General features: G+C 32.1%; 1 protein-coding gene across 2 annotated transcripts in view; it reads right to left on the reverse strand.

The window, feature by feature from the left end:
- The window catches only part of LOC143048541 (uncharacterized), a 29,912-nt gene extending 9,798 nt beyond the window's left edge, over nucleotides 1-20,114 (reverse strand). Inside the window, exon 1 of one of the 2 annotated variants that reach the window (XM_076222264.1) lies at nucleotides 19,880-20,114. The gene's annotated coding sequence lies outside the window, so the exon portion shown is untranslated. Of the gene's footprint in view, nucleotides 1-15,491; nucleotides 15,721-19,879 lie in introns of those variants that run through there. The other variant, XM_076222263.1, reaches the window with a different exon arrangement.
- Between the last annotated feature and the right edge of the window lie 324 nt (nucleotides 20,115-20,438).

Consider the following 20,438-nt stretch of genomic DNA (forward strand, 5'->3'; position numbering starts at 1 on the left):
AAACAACAAATGTAATGAAGATAAAACGTTTCATTTAATTGTCTTTACAAAAAAGTCAAAATACAGTTCACTATCTCGAATCAGAAATATAACCCACTTCTACAGTGTTTCCCGAATGTATTTCTACTAATATGTCATGTAAACCCAGCAGTTGTATTTGCTATATAATGTAGACAATCTGAAACCACCCAAGATTACATTAGTTATACCTGCAGAGATAAGGAAAACATTATTTGTTCACAGTAAATACAACCCTATGTTGATATGTACTTGTGTATTGTCTGCTAATCAGACTATTGACGGATCAATCAATCAAATCAAATATTGGTGAACCATATCAAAGGTGTTGATTCAATACTAACAGAATTATTGACACGTGTGATACTTGTAAACGTTTTATTTCTCTTTGTAAATTAAATGGTATGTAATATTTCCGTACAAATGATACTGTAATAATAGTTTGATGGACTTGTCGAAAGGTATAAGACAGACTTAATTGCTTTGACCCATGATTATCTTATCTAATAGAGGTATACGTTAAGTTTCACGATTTACTATTTTTTTTAAAAAGCAGATGTCTAAAACATATATATATATATATATATAAGTACGTCTGAGTCAGTGACAACTCTACAACAGATGTATCCATCGGATCGCCATCAATGATGGTGATACATGGCTGTGTACATAATGTATATACAACTCGTCTAAACATCAACCCAACTATGTTAGATCTGTAAATTTGCTTTCGCAAATTTTTGGTTCTTCCCTCGCCGGGATTCGAACCCATGCTACTGTGATATCGTGACACCAAATCGCCTGCACTGCAGCCGTCCCGCTAGACCACACGACCACCTGGGCTCTCAAAAAAAGAGCTTTCGCTGGCCATGTGTTACCTTTCCTCATCAGTTTTAATCTAGCGGCGTACTACAGTACATGATATATAAGGCATGAAGATGTTATTGTTACAGATCAGCTAAATTATCTATAGTAAAGGATCCTACAAATTAATGTAATATACAGTCACAGAAAATAATTATATTTATAAGTACGTCTGAGTCAGTGACAACTCTACAACAGACAGATGTATCCATCGGATCGCCATCAATGATGGTGATAAATGGCTGTAAAATTGAAAATGGAAATGGGGAATGTGCCAAAGAGACAACAACCCGACCATAGAAAAAAACAACAGCAGAAGGTCACCAACAGGTCTTCAATGTAGCGAGAAATTCCCGCATCCAGAGTCGTCCTTCAACTGGCCCCTAAACAAATATATACTAGTTCAGTGATAATGAACGCCATACATAATGTTTATACAACTCGTCTAAACATCAACCCAACAATGTTAGATCTGTAAATTTGCTTTCGCAATAATTATTTTCTGTGACTGTATATTACATTAATTTGTAGGATCCTTTACTATAGATAATTTAGCTGATCTGTAACAATAACATCTTCATGCCTTATATATCATGTACTGTAGTACGATCTAACATTGTTGGGTTGATGTTTAGACGAGTTGTATATACATTATGTACACAGCCATGTATCACCATCATTGATGGCGATCCGATGGATACATCTGTTGAAGAGTGGTCACTGACTCAGACGTACTTATAAATATAATTATTTTCTGTGACTGTATATTACATTAATTTGTAGGATCCTTTATGTACTATAGATAATTTAGCTGATCTGTAACAATAACATCTTTATGCCTTATATATCATGTACTGTAGTACGCCGCTAGATTAAAACTGACGAGGAAAGGTAACACACGGCCAGCGAAAGCTCTATTTTTTGTAGAGCCCAGGTGGTCGTGTGGTCTAGCTAGACAGCTGCAGTGCAGGCGATTTGGTGTCACGATATCACAGTAGCATGGGTTCGAATCCCGGCGAGGGAAGAACCAAAAATTTGCGAAAGCACATTTACAGATCTAACATTGTTGGGTTGATGTTTAGACGAGTTGTATATATATATATATATATATATATATGTATATGTATACTATTGAAAGAAAAAGGCAACTCATTCATTCGCCTGCATTGTCTATTCACTAGGAAATGAATTATTTAAGTCTGTTTTCATGGATTGTCTTGTTAAAAACGCATACACTACAATGTTTGACCGTGTATAAAAAAAGCCCCGCCTCCCTCCTAACCTAATATCAAATATACAACGTCTCAAAGCGGGCGCTTTTAACCAATCATATTCCTAGAAATGTATAGGAGGTAAGATACACTACAATGTTAGGGTTCCAGTATCTTACCACTTATTTAGGATGGTTGAACCGTTCGGTAATCATTTGTAGCCAAAAGATTCTAGTTTTATAATTTAGTACACTAGTCGCAAGTTCTTCTGCTCAAGACTTGTCGTGACGCTCAAATCATAACAGTTTAAAAAGTAAAATCAGTATTTATTCGTCCCAAGTTTTGACCACATTCGTTGGTCCTTGATGTACATTGTATCTTATGTTGATTGTCTCTTGGAATTTTAGATCACCGTTGTCTCTATACTGAATTCACGACTAAAAAATTACCACGATACTTAGAGCTTCTTGTGTACGTAGTTATGTTGTGGTGATGTTTTTTTATGACTACAATAAGAATACACTTATGAAATCTATATCGCTTTTCACCAATATGAAAAAAAAATATTTGTCCGTTGAATGTGCAGTGTTATTCAGTGCAGGACGGTATTTGGTGAAGGATTACTAGAAAGGTCCTATTTAAGGTAGATCATAAGTAAATCTTTTTTGAGACAGAATTTTCTTATACTTAGCCAGAATGAAGATTTTAATATGCTCTTTTCAAAAATATAATAAAAAGTAGGGGTCACCGTGCAATTTTTCAAGCTATGAGTCGTTCAAAATTGCCTAAATTTGGTTAGATTGTTAATGGAAAAACACAATTGTGTGCATAAAAAATAATCTATGAGATAGAATTTTGAAATAAATTGTGAAAAGATAGGTTTTGTAATATGTTTTAAGAAAATAAGAAGAAAAAATGGTGTCACCGAACTTGTTTTCTTGCTACAAGTAAAAAGAAAAAAATTCCCTATCTGTCCAGTATAAATTTTTTACTAAAAGAGTTATCTTCCCTTAAATGGCTCATTTGAAAAAAATGATTTAAAAAGCAAAATAAAATGATATTTGTTTAATTATTTAGAATTATACAATAAATTGCCAAGTTTTCTTTATATTATTAAACTGTCTAACCATCAAATTGCAAATCTGTTTCCAAATTTGCAGATTTAGGCAAATAACTAGACCGATTTTTTACTGTGATTGTTCAATCCAAGATGGCGGTATACCATGAATCTACCTTAAGTGCTTGAAGACTTCGTACTTAAAGTTCTGAAAGCTTTTATACAACTAAGCTTTGCGTAAAGAAACAGACGTAATAAATAAAAGTTTCTCATTTTGAAATTGGTATAAGATAAGATAAGATAAGATATTTAAGATAAGATATTTAAATGCGTTTATTTACACAAGGGTTTGTTTTGACCTAATGGTTGACTTTTAAAAGTACAACGTCATTTAAACAATTGAACAGATTCGTTAAAGTATTTTATAATATATTCTTATTGATTTTGGAAATAAATTCCAAGTTTTTTTTTTCTTTTCAAGATTTGTAGCTTACATTAAAACAATCATAACTGCTATTAGGTCACATTGAATCGTGTGAAAAACTGTCATCAAATCACACTGAGTCTTGTAAAAACTATTACAAAATTCAAAACACAATTAATATTTAGGAAACAAAACCAAATCAATGCACACTGAATCTTCAGAAAAAACAATTAAAAAGTATAAATCAAAGTGCAGGAAAAGATTGTTACATTAATTCTTCAGAATCTTTTTTATACACACTGATTCTTCACAAAACTGTTATTAATTATACACACATTTTCGGAAAACAAATGTTATGCGTTCGTTCACACTTAATTTTAAGAATACCTTCTTAAAAAAACCTATTGGATCTTCCAAAAAACTTTCATCAGTTCATATTGAATCTACATAGAAACTGTCATCAGTTCACACTGAAACGTCAAATAAACTTAAATCAGTTCACACTGAATCTTTATAGAACCTGTCATCAGCTCACACTGAACCTTCAGAGAAACTGTCATTAGTTCACACTGAAACTTCAGATAAACTGACATCAGTTCACACTGAATCTTTATAGAAAACGGTCATCAGTTCACACTGAAACTTAAAAGAAACTGTCATCAGTTCACGCTGAATCTTCGGAGAAACTTTCATCAGTTCATATTGAATCTACATAGAAACTGTCATCAGTTCACACTGAAACGTCAAATAAACTTAAATCAGTTCACACTGAATCTTTATAGAAACTGTCATCAGCTCACACTGAACCTTCAGAGAAACTGTCATTAGTTCACACTGAAACTTCAGAGAAACTGACATCAGTTCACACTGAATCTTTATAGAAAACGGTCATCAGTTCACACTGAAACTTAAAAGAAACTGTCATCAGTTCACACTGATTCTTCAGAGAAACTGACATCAATTCACACGGAATCTTTATAGAAATGTCATCAGTTCACACTGATTCTTCAGAGAAACTGTCATCAATTCACACTGAATCTTCACCTCATATAAACTGTCGTCAGCTCATATTGCAACTTCAGAGAAACTGTCATCAATTCACACTGAATCTTCAGAGAAACCAACATCAGTTACACTAAATCTTAAGAGAAACTGGCATCAGGTCACACTGAATCTTTAGAGAAATTGACATCAGTTTACACTGAATCTTCAGAGAAACTGTCATCATTTCACACTGAATCCTCAGAGAAAATGTCATCTGTTCAAACTGAATCCTTAGCGCAACTGGCATCAATATACACATCGAATCTTCAGAAAGACAACAGAACGAAAAGATTTGCATGTAAGATGTCAGGTCTTAAAAGATCTAATCGAAATCTGCTCAAACCGGACTTGAGGCGGTCTTGCACTTGCAATGAGGTAATAATTTGAGTTAACGATCGTGTTGCAGACTTCTGTGTAGCATTTGTATTTGTATCCATCTGATGAGTTAAGCCTTTTTCAACTGATTTTTGTAGTTCGTTCCTACGTTGTACTGTTACACCGCTGTCCCAGGTTAAGGGAGGGTTGGGATCCCGCTAGCATCTTTAACCGAACAAGATTATGTATGCATGTGCCTGTCCCAATTCAAGAGCCTGTAATTCAGTGAATGTCGTTTGATGATGTGTTTATACTGTTTTTAGTTCATTTTTTTACTTAAATTAGGCCATTAGTATTCTAGTATGAATTGTTTTTCATTTGTCATTTCGGGCCATTTTGTAGCTGACTATATGCGATATGGGCTTTGCTCATTGTTGAAGGCCTGACGGTGACCTATAATGGTTAATTTCTGTGTCATTTGGTCTCTTATGGAGAGTTGTCTCATTGGCAATCATACCACATCTTCTTTTTTATATTCACTGTTGTTTTGATGAGCAGGAATCGCAACTTCGTATTCAGTTAATTCCGGGTCGTGTATGACTTTGTATAGAAAATTAATAACCTATATCCCTTCTTGTCTATTCAAACATTTATAACTATGCATAGAAATCTTAACTTGTCATAATACACTTTATTTGCAATAATCTCTGAATATTATTAATAATTTGAAATTTAAATTCTTTCAAAAGCATGGTAACTTCAATTGTTTTAGCAAACTCGTGTCACAATCATGACAGATTATCAATTAAATTATCTAGTAGCACCTTCATATGTCGCGTCAAAATGAAACGCAACTTTACACCTGATAAAAGACAACATTTCGTTTGCAAAATCCACATATACATATAGCATAAGTAATTTAAAATCTGGAAAATGAAGGACAAAGTCAAACTATAATGTATCTGATATACATAACCGCACTATAGATCCTTATAAATCTAACTCAACTAGTGAAACATTGTATTGAGTATGATGAGTGAAAAGTTAATTGCTTTCAAATCGGGGAAAAAAGATTGTGACTACATAACTGTAAAATATCAATGGTTATCTATAATACAAATATTCGAACTCGGTCAATTAAATCACAATGATGTCCACAATACTTTCGACAGAATGACCTCATCTTTTACTTGTTTGAATATTTGAAAATAGCATCAATGTAATAAGCAGCAACCTATCAGAAAAAAATTATAATAGCAAACGCAAGACAGGGCCGTAACTACATTGAGGCAAATGAGGCAAATGCCTCATGTTAGAAATCCCCCCCCCCCCCAAAAAAAAAAAAAAAACTGAAACAAAAGATTGTCTTCATATCATATTGTTTTTCACGGAAAGTGTCTTTCAAGACGCAAGTTCTCTTCACTCTTTGGTGTCGCCCCTGCATGTTTTTTTGTTATCCATGTTTCTATTTTCCTTTCAGTTTTCAGAGTTGATGGTCAATGTTTGTACTTTTGCGTCCCGGTTTGTCTGTTGTTCATTTATTGTCCTACTTTATGACTATAGTCTGAGTGTTGATTTTCATTTGTAAACGTGGTTTTGCAATGTTGCATGTCCCCCGATGTCCAGACATTGTGCGAGAAAATATTTTTAGAATATACGATGCTACTGGACACAAAAAAATGGTCCTTTCTGCATGGATAATTGATATCAAAGAATACAAAATAGTTTTTTGTAAATAAAACTAGATAGCTGACATGGTTTGAATTAAAGTAAGGTCACCTATTACCCAGTATCAAATTATTTGAAAAAAAAACAACAACAAGGTATTGGCCATATATGACCTTTTACATTGAAGGGTTAAACTTGCATTAAGTCGTGTTGAGAAAATAAAGGAATATGGAGTACACTTTCAGAGGACCTAATCGCACACAAAGTCAATGCATAGAAAAAATACAAATCATCAATAGTCTAAGTTTTTGTTCCATTTCTTCACCTTGATAGTTGCTGGAGGGTCTTCAACAATACTTTGAGAGAATCATTAATACCTAAAAACAAGGTGAAGAATTGTCCCTAGTGTGGATGTAAGCAGAACTAGTACTTAAAGTATAATACTGCACTGTCACTATATTTAAATCTAGTCATAAAAAAAATCACCAAAGTCTAAGCATAATACAAGACAAGAACAGACAGACAGATCCAGTATTTAATAATTATGAGAATTACAATTTTTGCTTTATCCTACATATCGGTCTTTTAATGTTGTATCTAGAACCTTAAAGTCTTAAATTACAATGAATCTATGTTTTTGCCTTGGGACCAGAATATTGTCGAAAAAAAAATAGCAAAAAAAATTAGCCAAAAATTAATTAAGCCGTTTCAATGCAAGGAGAGTAGGAAACGCTCAGAATGCACGATTTTGCGTTGTTTTTCTCAGAGCTACGCCAAAAATATATTTTGCCTCACTATCTAAACAGGCTAGTTACGGCCCTGCAAGCTCTATCATATCAACGTGTTTTAACTCTATATGCAGATGCTATTGTAATGTTGGTACATAGAAATATAAGATTCACAATTGGAAAGCTTAAATTATTATATCTTTTGCTGTAAACTTTTAATTGGAATCCCACACGCATAAAAAAAAATTCTACAACCTGATATGCAGCAGACAAAACTTACTTTGTGACATACTTTAGTTATTTCAAGTACAATCGATAGATGCAGTCATTATAGTCAACATATCATGTTACTTTGTATGAATTTTATATGGCAGTGCAGATAAAAATACGCAGGAAAGATACATCTTCACTCGTATTTTAGGGGAACACGTTAAATCAATGTTTATGTAACCAAGATCAAGAAGCAAATAAATAATACATCAAAACCAAAAGGCCTAAACAGAAACAAATGATTCCTTAGTCAAATTTAACTGGTTGTCTTTACCTTAAGTAGAGCCAGCAATACAGGTAATAAACTGGATGCTTGAAAACAACATTGTTTATTTATTGCCAAACAAACGTACCATTATTGCAAAGGTGTCGCTTCTCACAGAAGGCAGATCATTGTCTTAATGTCTAAACCACTTGTTATCCAGACGAAAACTAATGATACATGTAGTTTTATCAACTTCAATTTTACATGCGCCCAAGTTGTATGAAAATATACGAAAAGGATAGAGTGACCAGAAAACGTTTGTTTATATAAGTCAGAACTTGAAAAGGAAAAATTTCACATTTGAAAAAACAAAAAACAAAATGCATTTGCAACCCTGTTAATATAAACGTGTGTGTTGCATTTCAATTCTGAAAGCATACTGAGTTTTTCAAAAACGTAAACATTTAATTAGATATCTGAAAACATTTCGATAACCTTGAAATTAACAATGAAATTATGAGTGGTAAAGTCTACAAACTTGACAGTTAATATACTCTCTAACTAGAACGCCCTGACTGACAGTCAAACAATAAAAGAAGCCTTATTAAATTCCTAAATGAAACAATTACCAATAAACAATACTATGATTGTAACATAATATAACAATAGAAAGTTATGTATTGAGTCGGTTTTAATCATAGCAATTAACTTTAAGTGCAGACATTTTCGCTAGGGAAAATGTCACTCAAAAGATAAAATCAACATACATGTAACAACTCGTAGACAACACACGAATGTCAAAGTTATACTTTTCCCTTTCACTGACTACAATTCAAGAAGATATTGTACTTTACAAATGTATAATTGATTGCTTGTTTACGTTTAAAATTTTGAAGATTTAAAATAATTTAGCTATCATAATATATAATAGATATACTTACACGGTAATACTATGTTTGTTTTGGTCAATTTAACAGATGATACTTACAGAATAATTTTCATTTGTAAAACAGACCTCAGTGAATAATTACTATACAATATATACTTTAAACAAACCTAGAGGGAGGGTTCGGGGACCGCATTTTGTGTTGTGTAAATTATTGCTTATATATTATGTGCTTTATTGTTGTCTTTTGTATTAGTATATATAAAAAGAAGATGTGGTATGATTGCCAATGAGACAACTCAAAAGACCACAACCTTCACCCTAACCTGGGACAATGATGTAACAGTACAACATAAGACGAACTATAACAATCAGTTGAAAAAATCTTCACTCACCAAAAGATTCAAATAGAAATACATATACAAAAAACTAAAAAAAAAAACAAACAGATTGGACGTGGCCTAGTACTTGTACATCCCAACAACAAAAAGACACTAAGTACAGATCTGAGAGTACTCGCAGTTACTGACAGCTAGTTCATATCCAATAACAACAGACGAAAAAATCATGCATCTAAAACTTTAAAATCAATCAGTACACATCCAACTTCCAATGGATTTAGTATAAAGACGTCATAAACAGACAGGGAAAAACATGTCCTTATACAATGCAAATAAAACAATTATCGACAGATTGAAGATCAATGAAAGTACATATGTCTATAGCAATACCATTTAGTTTGCTTTTAATTTACTAGTAACACAATAATTATTAAGGGGAGCAGATTGTGGAAGTGACCATCACCTTGTCTACTTGTAAAGATAAAACTTAAACTGAGAAAAGTAGTCAGACCACAACATAACAGTAAAGCATATAACATCCACCGCCTTAAAGACAACCCGATAAAACAAAAAAAGACAACCAGATAAGACAAACAAATTAACATCAGCTAAAGAAACCAATACTAAACATTACAAAATACCAGTGAAAACAGCGGCAACATTGGTCTTGGTCTAAATGAACATTGGAACAAAGTAAAAACTATTTTTAGTGATACGGCTGCTAATGTACTTGGAATATGAGACAGGATAAGGAGAAGGTGGATTTCAGATATAAATCTTGAATGTTATAGAAAAAAGCAGATTAACGAAAAGTAAATGCAATCAGACAAGATCAGAAAGGTTGCAAAGCTACAAATAGAATAGTCAGAGGTAAATAAAGAAGTTAAGAAAAAAGCAAAAGAAGACAAACTTAGACTGAAAACATCAAAATCATTGAATTTTAAAAATTTCTTCTGATATTAGAAACATGAATTGTCGATTAATCTTGCAACCACAAAAGCGATTTACTATCTTTAAGATGCAAAATTTGAAGAAAAAAAGTTTGAAGCTAACTTGTGTAAACAAAATATATTTAGATGTGTTTGCATCACACCCTGAACGTTAACTTGTATTATTAAATTCTGATTCGGCCGGTCATGAGGAGATCAGGTTATAAATGTGAACTGGTGTGTGCAAATCATTTGTGGAAGGATATCGCAAAAACTGTGTTTGATTAAAGATAAACAGGTTTGTTTTTAATGAAATTGATACTAGATCATACTAGTTGAAGCCTTGCTTACATTGTCAATGCAATTAAGAATTGAATGCTTCTTTTTGTAAATTCATTGGGGTGTAAAAGCGTTGACCGAAGTACATTTTGTATGAAGCGCGGAAGCAAACAGACAGCTATGGAATCATTATCAAACAGAAGGACCAAGGACAACAAACCACTTGGAAGGATGGCACAGCGGTTTGAAAAAGATGATCCAAGTGCCACACCAAACTGCAGAGTGGTGATATTACCGTATTTCAGTTTGCAGACACTGCCTCCTATTTGTTACATTTGGGCTAGATTTGTTACAATTTTATATGATATTTATCATACATTAATGTAGAAATGAGTAGTGCTTGATATCTGATATTTTATGACTTTACATTATATTCTATCTTTGCTGTTATTTCATATTAATATGTGCAAAATAGAATATTTAATAATTTTTTTATGTTCTTTTTTTTTCAGATTTTACAAGAAAATGATTAGTTACGTGTAATTACCTACTTCACACTATAAAAACTGATTAATCACAATCAAAACAATTCCCGATTGTCCCACAATTAAACTTCCCAATTGTCCCACAAATATCTTCCCGATTGTCCCACAGAATTTCACTACCTTTTTACCTGTAATTTCAAAAAGTGGGACAATCGGGAAGACACCGTTGAAAATATGGAACAGACTTACAGTTGATACTGAACCTTAAAGATGAATGGCTTGTTTTCTATCAAAGCCAATGGAATAACTTTACATATTAAAGTGTGTTTGTTTTATAATTTGACAAAATGCAAACTTAAATGTTATCACCAAATACCCCAGCATCAAATTAAAGAAGACAAAGTATCTTAGCCAAATTTAAAAATGGTGCAAGTCAAGTGCCAAGGGTGAAGACCATGCTTACTAAACTTCATACAAAGCTGACTATGGTGGCCCTAATTACTTGACTAAAATATGGAGACAGCTACCCACCAGAAGACCCACAAATCTATCAATTCAACACCTTTTGTTACAAACATGTTCAGAAGTGGTACTAAAGATGACAATGTAGCTAAAGAAGAGGTATTTTTTGCCATGTATGATGGCTGATCACTTTATCTTGGAACTACCGGTATATATGATGAATAAATATTTGACCCCCCCCCCCCCCTTTATCTTTTATTTTACTGAGTAAAAAATGGCTATGCAGGTGTTCAAAGGTATGGAATCATTGCTTTTTAATAAACAAGGAAGATATATATGCAGTTTAAACACACACGAAAAATCTTGCGTATGTCGATAAAAAATCTCCTGTTATGAGGCCTAAACTCCAGCTGAAAATTTCCAAATCTCCAGTTGTGGCTTGACAACTCTGTCACATGTCTGAAGAAGCATTCAATACTTATAATTACATTTTTTAGCTAGGATAATGAAAACACGAATATTGTAATTTTTTTATTTAATTCTCCTGGGCACTTTATTGTGGGACCTCGTGTTATCATAGATGAGAAGTTTTATTGACTGATACAACTGCTTACAGAATAACACGTGATGTGCAGTTAGCCAATGAGAATAACATATTGTAATGAAATATACATCTAATGTAAAATAAATTATTGCCGCATAAACTCAATATTAACTGTGCTCTTCCGGAAATCATTCTTATTTATTTGACGAACCGAACCGTTCATGCTTTTTTTTTCTCTATAAAACATGCAAAACATTACATTTACACAACAATAATACATTCACAATTTCACATTGGACGCGGTAATGTTATTTTATCGGGGTTTTATTATTCGCATGCATTACTCCAAGGACATCGTGTCCTTCACATGCACCATACTGAGGGCCTTTTCTTTTTCTTTAATTGCATTTTCAAATATTAAGAGTTATGCGAACCTTTCCAATATCTTTTCGATTTGATATTTAAACAAAACTGTAAATCATGATAAAAATTCGAGAACTTTTTAGCAAGCACATGTCGCTAACAATATAGAAGTGCACCAATTGAATGACAAGGTCATTAGCACTGTAGTAGAATTAAACAATATAAAATACAGACTATTCAAATGTATTTATTTGAACTGAAGCATACTTCTTAGGTACTTGTTGTGAAGTGTGTCTTAGCTGTATAGTATACTACATATATATAATCCGTTGACATTTATAATTCACAAATGTTTATGCTGTGTTTTATTTATTATCTGAATTGGCATTTTATTGCACAGCATAAATCTTCGTCACAATACGTCTGATGTGTATGCCCTTAACTATAGTTCTTTAAAAAAAAATTTAAATTGCTGAATTGAAAAGTTTTTATTAAATTTTTTATCCTTTATCATAAAAGTTTCTCAGGGTTGTATAAAAGAATGTAAAATGAAATCCAATTATTTATAATTCATTCTTTTTACACCTTTTGGAGTAAATTAAAAATTGGCCTTTGAAGAAAATATTAAATAAATATCAATAGCTTAAATGTTTTATAATTACAAACTATTATTGAGGAACCAAACCAGGCAAATCACTTTTTTAAAATCGAAATTTCTAAATATTCTTAGACTAGCTTTATATTACATTTATTATAACTTATTAGTATTCATTAGATCAGATGTAATTGTATACAACCATTTAAAAAAAATATTTATTCAAAAAGTGTCTTAGAAAGTGACATGCAAAAAAATATATGATATACAGACATTAATGAAAATTTAAAATGAACAAGAACAAGAACATATGTATATCGGACATTTTGCCCTGATACAACTATTTCATTTATAACCATGAGCCATTTTATCTGTGTCAGATCTGCATATATTTTAAAACATAAAAAAATGTTTTTTTTAAAGTTTTGTATATATGTCTTCTAAGTCACCTTGATGTTGGGCTACATTAAAACCAAAAATAGTATCATGAAAATTGAAACGGACGGACAGACAGACCGAAATACATATAATGATCACTTGCATATGGTAGGCATGGCAAACCTCAATGTAATATACATAAAACAATTGCAATTATTTTTTATTCAAAAGCAATGTTTCACTTTTCCTGGTACATAAGTAATGTTAGTCGTACCATAAACGATGTAACCCTACATGGAAAGGATCACCCATAGATCACCTATGCTGTCTAAGTAAACTTAAAAACGACTATAAAGTGGTGTCTAAGTAAGGTTAAACACATAAAAGGCTATTCAATCGAATATTCTTTATGTAAATCAGTTGTACATACAGTAAAGATCAGTAAAATAAGACTATACCAACTGTTCAATTGATGTAAAATCTGATATAAAAGCCAGCACACATATAATGTATAGCGTAATAAGCTGACAGATCTTTTCACAGAGTTCAATTATTTTGTTTTAAATACTGTAAAATTATGTATCGTTGACTGAAAAGATGTTTTGAAATATGTATTCAACTCGTATTTCTAGTATTGGATCTGTTAAAAAGTCGAATGATTAATGGGATAGCGATAATATTGATAGAAATTCAAACTGTTCAAACTTCAATTCAAACAGTACAAAGACATTCGTTATACACGTCTGATTGAAGACAAGTAAACCCCTAAAAGTAAAAAGAAATAAATGTAAGTTCTTTATCACTCAAGGGAAATTTATTGACGTTTCCAAAATAATTTGCCGATAAATGACAACTTTTTCAATGTAATATTTGTAGATAAATGCTTCGAATAGTCCCAGGTTGGAATAAAGTCAAAACAGGAATGGAGTAATCTGGCTAAGATCAAACATGTTGTACAATCTCTATATTACTGAATTTATTTATTGGACACACAACAGTGTCTAGAGTCATTCAATATAAAATAATGAAAAAAAAATGAAATAAAACAAAGGATGACTTTTGATAATTGGACCAAAAACAGGTTGCAGTTAAAACGTGTGAAATCACTTTGAAAGCAATGACCTTCAAGTTAGTAATGCCTTAAATGAATTTCATTAATATTCTAGTGCCATACATATAAATTATGCTTTGCATATCAAGTTCGAGAACTATTTAATTGTCATTGAAAAAACACTCCATGAAGACAGGAAAAACATATATGATTTTAAAGAAAACAACAGACGAAGGCAACGACCATTCTCGTTATGTGTAGATAAGACAGATTTGCAATTCGTCAACGATTGTTGTTAAAAACTTGGTGATAGAGTTACAAACTATTTTTAGTTCAAAAATTACTACTTCAAAATTAACATAAATTCTACATAAACACAATGTATTTTCTAATACGATGGTTAAAGTAGATGTAAATATTATACAAAAGTTTCAATTTTTAATAACCTAGAAATCAAAATATTCATAACATATTTTGGCATTTTGTTCCTTGTCATAAATTTAAAAACACTGCTTGATCATAGACGAATTTATAAAAATAATAATATGGGTAATTATGTGCAAAATATAAAGGAAGAAAATTTAACATATTGTTTCAATATACAATGTAATTAGATGTAAAGTAAAGTTCAACGAAACAGAACACCGAGAACACAACCAGAACAGACATATGGAGGTTGACATGTTGTCTGCAATGATAGATAAAAGCTCCCTTCTTGTTGATGAATAAAAGGATGAATCAGCCACCCGGCATCACAATAGATATAAGAAGATGTTGTATGAGTGCCAATGAGACAACTCTCCATTCAAGTTACAACTTGAAAGTAAACAGGTCAAAATATGGTCTTCAACACGAGCCTTGGCTCATCACACCGAACAGCAAGCTATAAAAGGGCCCCAAAAATGACTAGTGTAAACCCAATCAATCGGGTTTAGCTACCACTGTGTATCATGCTTTAATTCACTATATAAATACAATTTCAGTTTGTAGTGTAAAATACATTTTGAAAACTGGGAAAGTATTTGTTCCGTGATTTTAACGGTTTAAAGACGACATTATTTTTCAACGCAATTGGACCAAATAATTTTTGAACTTCCATTTTTCCTATTACAATTGAAGTAAATAAGTGAAGTGGTAAAAAGACTAAACGGTATAATGATCTATAATAGATATCTGCGTGAAAGATTGATAAGTCAAAAGGAATGAACGGATTAAAGACATACATAACAACATGCATAACCACAAGTACTTATAAAGCCACGTGTTCTGGATAAAAGATTTGTTCCAGGCTAGACTTAATCTTAGGATACTTTATAAAATCATTCTTAAATCGTATATACTGAAAAAAATATACCATAACTTACATGTACATACCTCTCGATTTAAATGTCTTAAAACGAACGTTTAATCCTGCATATGTATAACTGTGAACTACTAAAATATTAACATCAGAAATAAATCGAATCTTAAATATATCCGATTTCACAACAGAAGTCGTCGTTGTATTATCGATTTGTAATGATTGATCAATGAGCGCGAAAAATCACTAATCAATCGTCCTAAAGTTTTGTCAACAAATGTGATTTAAAGTATTACTTTCTATCTGAACAAAAACTGACGGAAAGGGTTTCTAAATTGTAGATAGAGATTTAAACTTCTTTTTAAATTTCAACTCCACCGAAGCATTTACCGTTATATGTTATCTATACGTCAAACATGGTCAATAAATACGACTGAAATAATTACACTAATTAGATTAATTGGTTCAATATTAAATAAAAAAATCTTAGACACCTTAGAATTTCTGTTTGAAAATGTGAAAATAAGTAGACCATAATACCGAGAATATTTGTCATGTTTATTAATTGTCAATTAACTACGACTTTTCGTGCTTAAATATATAAAAAGACATTGGAATTTCATACAATTATTGAATTAAATATTCTAATTAAAGCCTGTATGCACCAATATCTAATTCATTTGTGACCTTACTTATTATATTTCACTTTACTTTTAGACACACACCATGGAAAACAAAGAAAAAAAACCCAATAAACTCTAACCCCCCCCCAAAAAAAATACAACTAAGGTTGAACAACTACAATTTCGCTGTCTACTTAGTGTGAATTCAGCTGTTCTGGAAGGGTAGTTCTATCCTGTTCCTGTACACTAAGTAATATGATGTAAAGCATAAAAACAAACACAAAAGATACAACGAGTTTGTGGAAACGACAAACACAAAAGATACAACGAGTTTGTGGAAACGACACAAGTAGGAAAATAAATTTTAAAGGAGTTTTTAACTCGAAAAATAAATAATATAAAACAAACTTATTACACGGAGTACTTTTGTGCTCGAAACACAAAATTTAATAATTCGATTAGTTTATTTTTGAGTCTAAGAAAGATACTCGTGCTCGAAAGGTTTATGACCGCAACGCCTTGCATCATGACACATAATACTGAATACCGTAAACTTGCGAATTTGAAGACTTCTACTTTCGATATCAAATTATCAGGCGGTATGACATAAATTTTACTGAATATCTGTTTCAGACAATCCAAGCTACCCTTTCGTAGCATTTTGTTTTGCTGATTTTGATATGAATTTTAAACGCATATTTATTGTAAATACTTTGAATAGACATCTTTACCTTTGTACGAATTTATATTAAAACCCTGACTGCGTATTTTGTTTCCAATTGGCAGGTACTTTCAAGAAGAAGGTGTTAATTGAACTTTTATATCAACCTCAATTTCAAATTCAAATACTCATAAAAAGTCTGAAAGATTTAACATTACTTTTAAATTGAAATTCAATAGATTAAATCTAATTCTACAATGCATTAGTGTATGCCCAATTTACAAATACTCTACCTGATCAAAATAACATTTATAGAAAGTGTAATGTAAGCTATCGTTTTGGTTAAACCACAAACCGCCCTTACTGTTGCTCACGTATTTTCATGAATAATATTTTAGGATATTAATGCTCGCTTGCTAAAATAACAGATGTAGATGAGTTTTATCATTTAAAACTATGTATTCAGAGCGATGCAGTTGGAAAAATGGTGGAACAAATATTCATGTTGGTTTAAGACTTTTCTGTTCCTCTTAATTTATATCATTTACTGCAGAAGAACATCGAAACATAAGTGGAGTTATATCATGTTTTTTTGTTGTTGAAATTCCAGCCAAAGAAGAAGGAGATAATCTTTTACTCGTTTTGGCACTAACAATGCCTACGTTTCTATGTTAGATATCTTATAGCAGGATAACCCATTAGTTGTTTTTTTGCTTTGGTTTTTTTCTTCTTTATTTCTTCTGTGGCTTTGTCGTGTACATTTACTGCATTGTTTCCTTATATCGGTATGGTCTTGTCTATGTCATTTACATTACAGTGTGTTTTTTTAAGTTTGAAATATGGTCGATCATTAGGATATGAGAATTTACATAAACCGATGGTTTATAAATGCATTTCCTGTCCCCCTTTTGTGTGATGACCAGCGAATTTTTTAAACAGGAGTAACACGACTGGTGTCAATAATAGAGCAGTTACAATTGTTAACTCTTCCGGTTCGAGTGTGGTTCTGTTTGATTAATTGTTTTCTGTGTAATGTTTTTTTTTAGATTGTGTTTTTGTTGTCTTTTTTTCCCTTTTCATTTGACCTTGTTGTTGTCTGTGTTTCTAATTATTATGTTTTCGTGTGTTCTACGTTTTTCAGAATACCTGTACAAATAGGGAGCAGTTAACCCGATTATTCCAGTCACTCCAAGTAACCATGCATCGAAAAGCAAGGGAAATGATAGAATTATTCGGGATAGAAGTGGTGAGAATTTGTAAGGTAAATTACGATTACCTCAGTGATTACTGATTTAACTGTAATTCAAATTTGTTGACACCAGCCACAACCATAAGTGTCCACTCTACTAAGAATTGAGAATAGAAGTCGGGAATATGAATAAGAGACAATAACCCGACCCAAAAGTAGACAACAGCCGAAGGCTACCTATGGGTCTTCAACACAGCGAGAAAATCCGGCACCCGAAGGTGGTCCTCAGCTGGCCTCAAAATAAAATGATGTACTAGTTTAGTGAAATTGGACGTCACACTAAACTCCAAAACATATAAATAAACTAAAAAAAACATACAAGACTAACAAAGGCCAGAGCCTTCTGACATGGGACATGCGCAGAACTGCGGCGGTGTTAAACATGTTTTGTGAAATTTCAACCCTTTCTCCTATACCTCTAGCCAATCATTTTACATAATCGTCTTTTTTTTTGTGATATGCTAAATAAATAAAGCGCTTTTGTTTAGTTTTTTTTTCAAATCAATTAATACACCATATCTGTTCTGTTCTAGACGTTTAATTCCGTCTCATTGTGTTTGCACGAAGATTAAGCAATAAAGAGAAACTTATTACCCGGATGTCCGGTTACTGAACATTTACAATGCGCAGTATTTTCAATAACGAAGTTTTTGATTTTATCTTTGAATTAAGTTCTATCTGTACCGGAGTTTTGTGCAATGAAGAATTGATTTATTTTTACTGGTTATAATTTGCAAAATTAATTGTGAATATATCAAATTAACAAGACCGGGATACTTTTAATAAAAAATTACAGACACATAAATATGATAAATAGGAACCAATTTATTTGTTTTTGTAAAAGAGGGGCGAAAGATACCAGAGGGACAGTCAAACTCGATGGTTGTTGTTGTTGTCCTTTTTCTGCATCTACCAACATTAAGGTTTTGGATATAGTCTTAACACGGTTTTTGATAGAAGGCGGAGTGTCATACAATTTCGTGTAAGCAAAAGCATTATGAAGCAACCAGATGAGAAACTTTGGATGAATAATTGACATGTTATGGTAACCCATTTTAAATAATGACAGTAAACACGATACAAGTACAATCATGTATAAAAATAATCGTCTAGAACATCACAATCCTCCTCATGTGTTTATCTGTCAGTCAGAAACATACCATATATATCGAACATGGTGTTTTTTGAAGTCTCACAATTCGTTGAAACTTCATTGGCCTTATGGTATACTGTTGAAGGCCATATGGTGACCTATAGTTGTTAACCTCTATGTCATTTGGTCTCTTGTGGAGAGTTGTCTAATTAGAAACCACATTACCACATCTTCTTATATATATATATATATATATATATATATATATATATATATATATATATAAGCATACCATATATGTATAATGTATATGATTTAAAGTCTCACAATTTGTTAAAACTTCATCCGCCTTAGGTCTATGAATACATGGTATACCGACTCATCTGCCTTAGGTCTATGAATATGGTACAACGACTCATCTGCCTTAGGTCTATGAATACATGGTATACTGACTCATCTGCCTTAGGTCTATGAATATGATATACCGACTTATCTGCCTTCGGTCTATGAATATGGTATACCGACTCATCTGTGGTATACTGACTCATCCGCCTTAGGTCTATGAATATGATATACCGACTCATCTGCCTTAGGTCTATGAACAAGGCATACTGACTCATCTGCCTTAGGTCTGCGAATATGATATTCCGACTCATCTGCCTTAGGTCAATGAATATGGTATACCGACTCATCTGCCTTAGGTCTATGAATATGGTATACCGACTCATTTGCCTTAGGTCTATGAATATGGTATACTGACTCATCTGCCTTAGGTCTATGAATATGGTATACCGACTCATCTGCCTTAGGTCTATGAATATGGTATACTGACTTACCTTTTGGAGAGAAGTTCCATAGACATTGTGTCTGTATGCCTGTTTGGCTCCTTGTATAGTTGGTTTACGTGTTATCCAGGATCCATATATATCTCCTGTCATTAATTCCGATGAATATTTGTAAAATATTGCATTTTGATACTGTTAAAAAACGTATGAATATGTAAGAAAATTATTAACCATAGAAAAGTTCACTTCATTGGGAAACCACTAGTAAATTATTGCAGCTGACACTGGGTTCGACTTTTCTCTACTTTAAACATTTCCTTGAGATTTAAATAAAAAAAAGCATGTAAGAGCAATTTCGTATTCTTTAGGTTAAAAGTATTATTTTAACTCATTTATATTGTTTGGTTCTTTTATCCATTAAAAGGTTACCGTAATTGAAATCTGTAAAAATAACATTTCATGTAATAGACACTCAAACAAAAGCCGTTTATTGTAGTAAATAACAAATCTATCAGATGTATAATTATACCGAATCAATATACATTCATTTCGGCAATTAATAATATTGGATTTACACCTGTAATTTAAACAGGTGTTAATCTGGACTAAA

The sequence above is a fragment of the Mytilus galloprovincialis genome, chromosome 10, assembly GCF_965363235.1.
Source record: "Mytilus galloprovincialis chromosome 10, xbMytGall1.hap1.1, whole genome shotgun sequence".
Classification (NCBI taxonomy): domain Eukaryota; kingdom Metazoa; phylum Mollusca; class Bivalvia; order Mytilida; family Mytilidae; genus Mytilus; species Mytilus galloprovincialis.